Source organism: Myotis brandtii, unplaced genomic scaffold (genome assembly GCF_000412655.1).
Source record: "Myotis brandtii unplaced genomic scaffold, ASM41265v1 scaffold496, whole genome shotgun sequence".
Lineage (NCBI taxonomy): Eukaryota > Metazoa > Chordata > Mammalia > Chiroptera > Vespertilionidae > Myotis > Myotis brandtii.
Window position 1 is genome coordinate 173111 of NW_005368921.1, and position 4106 is coordinate 177216.

The 4106-nt window shown below is 39.6% G+C and overlaps 1 pseudogene; it reads left to right on the forward strand.

The window, feature by feature from the left end:
• Positions 1–3808, forward strand: part of LOC102246052 — a 7207-nt pseudogene extending 3399 nt beyond the window's left edge.
• The last annotated feature ends 298 nt before the right edge of the window (positions 3809–4106 follow it).

Genomic DNA, 4106 nt, shown 5'->3' on the forward strand with positions numbered 1-4106 from the left:
ATAGAGGCCTGGTGCACGGGTGGGGGCCGGCTGGTTTGCCCTGAAGGGTGTCCTGGATCAGGGTGGGGGTCCCCACTGGGGTGCCTGGCCAGTCTGGGTGAGGGGCTGAGGGCTGTTTTCAGCCTGGCGGGTGACAGAAGCTCCAAACCTCTCCTTTTTTTCTTTTTTTTATTCTGGGCCAGCTTTAGCTCTGAGGCTCCAGCTCTTAGGCCTCCGCTGCTGAAAGTAGGTATCTGGTTTGTTTCGGTTCGAAACAATGTATAACTGCAGCTCTGACTCCAGCTCTGAGATCCCAGCTCGCTGAAAGCTGGTTTCCGGGGTTTTGTTTAGCTTCTATAAATGTTACAATGTTCAAACTGCAGGCTCAGAGGGGAACGTTGGTTTCCTCTGTCACTGAAGGAAGCAAGCCTCATGTTAGTTTCAAGCTGCCTGGCTGCCGGCCGCCATCTTGGCTGTCAGTTAATTTGCATATCTCCCTGATTAGCCAATGGGAAGGGTAGCGGTCGTACGCCAATTACCATGTTTCTCTTTTATTAGTGTAGATTCTGCTATGTACACAGGGGTGTATATATTCTTTCTGATTGGTGTTTCGGGTTTTTAGGATATATTCCCAGAAGTGGGAATGCTGGGTCAAATGGGAGTTTCATTTTTAATTTTCTTAGGAAATCCATCCTGTTTTCCATAGTGGCTGCAACATCTGCATTCCCACCAGCAGTGAATTAGTGTTCCCTTTTCTTCACATCCTCGCCAGCACTTGTCATTGTTGTTTTTAATAGCGATACACAGCTTAATTGTATTTCTTATAATTGATGATGTCTTAAAATTGATGGAATTTGGCATATCTGTTTTTTATCATGATGACATATTTACATGTCCTAAAAACTAAAAAAAAACTCTAATAGAAAACTTGGAACTAATAAGGGAATTTGTTGTTCTAATTGAAAAAATAAATATATTTTATAATAAGCAGACTGTAATAACAATAAGCAATAAGAAATCAATCAGAAAATTATTTTAGTCACACAGTCATAAAAACTTAAATACCAAGAGAATAAATTTAACAAAAAGTATAGTGAACATATAAGCAAAGTATAATATCTATTCAAAGAATATGAAATATGATTTTTTTAAAAGCAATCAATATTCTTGGTTGGAAAATTTTAATATGAGCATGTATATGTGTGTATGTATATATTATTTACATAGGGTAGAAACATTTATTTATTTATTTGCATGTAGTCACTTAGCACAAAGGTATTAAAGGAAGACAAATTTTAATGCAGGTTATGTGAAGTACGAACTAAGAGATACAATCAGAAAGACAAAGGGGAAAAAAATCAAGCATGATTCACAGTGGCCAACACATGGAAACAACCAAAGTGTCTTTCAATAGATGATTGGAAAACATGTTGTGGGACATCCTATATAATAAAGAGCTAATATGCAGATGGTCTTCACACGCTAAGGGCTAAGACATTAAAAACTGGGGAAAGAGGAATGGGGACCAGCCAGGCACAAATGAGCTCGTGAGGGAGGAATGGGGACCAGCCAAACTGCAGCACCTGCAGCCCAGCCCGGGATAGGGACAAGACACATGCCCCGCAGTCCTGGGTGCTGTGGCCCAGGAGAGGAACAAGCCACCTGCCCCAGGGTCCCAGGCACCAGAGGCTGTGGCCCGGGCAAAGCTGCCCACCCACAGTCCTCTGCGTCTGTGGCCAGCCCGGGTGAAGCGGCCAGGGTCCTAGGTTCCTGCAGCTGGCCAGAAGGAAGAAAGCTCAGGTCCCAGGTGCCTGCAGGAGGAAATCCTGGGTCCTAGGTGCGGGGCAAGGCAATGGCATTTAGGGGCAATCAGGCCAGCAGGAGAGCAGTTAGGGGTGATCAGGCTGGTAAGGGAGCAGTTAGGAACGATCAGGTAGGCAGACAGAGGTGGTTAGGGGAAATCAGGCAGGCAGGCAGAGGGGTTAGGGGCAATCAGGCAGGCAGGCAGGCAGGCGAGCGGTTAGGAGCCAGTGGTCCCAGATTGGAGAGAGAGCAGACCGGAATGAGGGACTTCCCCCACTCCCCATGCACAAATTTTGTGCACTGGGCCTCTAGTATATATATGAAACAGAATACTACTCACCCATAAGAAAAGATTAAATACTGCCATTTACAATAACATGGATGGACCTTGAGAATATTATGCTAAGTGAAACAACTCAATCAGAAAAATCTAAGAATCATATTATCTTTCTCATATATGGGATATAAAACAGAAACTCATAGACACAAACAACAGTTTGGTAGTTACCAGAAGGAAGAGGGGTGGGGGATTAGTAAAGGGTAAAGAAATCCAAATATATGGTGATGGAACATGATTTGATTTGGGGTGGTGGACACACAATGCAATATACAGATGATATATCATAGAAATGTACACTTGAAACCTATATAACCTTATTAACCAATGTCATCTGAATAAATTTAATTTTTAAAAAGACAAAGAAAAAGAAACATTGCTGGTACAATCCCACTAACATGTTACGGTTTGGATATATACATACATATATAGATATATGTATGTATATATATATGTATATGTATATATATACACATTATTTTCTTTTCAAACAGACTTCCATCTACAAAATCAAACATCTGCTACCAAGGAAAAAATATATGTTATAAGTTATTTTGTTAACTCAGAATAAAAATGCCAAAAAGAAAACCCATTTGAACATGTAAACGTTACAGTGTACACAATGAAATATTGTTCATCCATAAGGAGAAATAATATGCCATTTGCAAAAACATGAATGGATCTTGAGAACATCACACTAAGCGAAATATGTCAGACAGAGAAATTTAAGAATCATATGATTTCATACACACGTGGGATATAAAACTAGAAGAAAATTTGACAACTGCGTGTATTCCCAGATACTTGTATAACATAGCAACAGGTGACAAGGTCATTACCTAAATTGCTTGTGCCATTCAAGTGTTTTTTACTGACCTCTGTGAAGCAACAGAATATTTTCTTCTGCTGCCATGTCCTATGACCACTATGTGGCCATCTGCAAGCCCCTGCATTATGTGACTGTCATGAGCAGCAGGGTCTGCCCGATTCTTACCCTCAGTTGTTGGATGGCTGCTTTATGTATGATGATCCCACCACTTAGCCTGGGTTTACTAGTAACTAAAAAAATTTGAAATGAAAAAAACTAAAAAAAAAAAAAAGACCGTACCCTATTATGTAATGATGTTTACTTTGAATTTATATTAGTTCACACAAACACTCCAACCATGCTTTTGTTCCGGCCCTCTGGTCCAGTTTAAGAACCCATTGTGGCCCTCGAGTCAAAAAGTTTGCCCACCCCTGCTCTAAAGTGATTGATCATTTTGCCTGTGATGCAGTTCCCTTAATGGAACTCTCATGCTCAGAAACATTGAACAGACAGTGATAATCTGTGCTGCACTGACCCTGATAATGACTCTTACTTGTGTCGTTCTGTCATATGCTTCCATTATCAAGACAATTGAGATTCCCTTCTGTTCAGCAAAGGAAAAGGCCTGTTCTTCCCACATGATTGTGGTTTCCATCACCTATGGTACATGCATGTTCATCTATATGAATCCTACAGAAAAGGACCAAGTGACCATTAATAAAGAGGTTTCACTGCTCATTTCTTCTATTTCACCTCTGTTAAATCTATTTATTTATACACTGAGAAATAAGCAAACGAAGAAAGCCTTCAACAACTCCATAAAAATAATTGCATCATTCTTAAGGAAGCAAAATAAACTAGCACTCATAAATTTAAAATAAAAAAAAAACCTGTCCATTGAAGTTCATAATTTGTTTACCTTTTAATAATCTAATATTTCTGTTATGTTTCATTTGTCAGTCCTCTTTAGATTTGCTTACATTGTACCTTAATCATTTCTTTCCTTTAGTTTTTAACCAGCTTCTTGTAGGAGATTTGTCTCAGTAAAAAAATGAAAGTATACTTCTCATAAATTCATTGGTAGATAAACATAACCCCATATAAGTCAATCTCCTATATAATAAAGAGGTAATATGCAAATTGACCATCATGCCCTCGCACAATATGGCTGCCCCTATG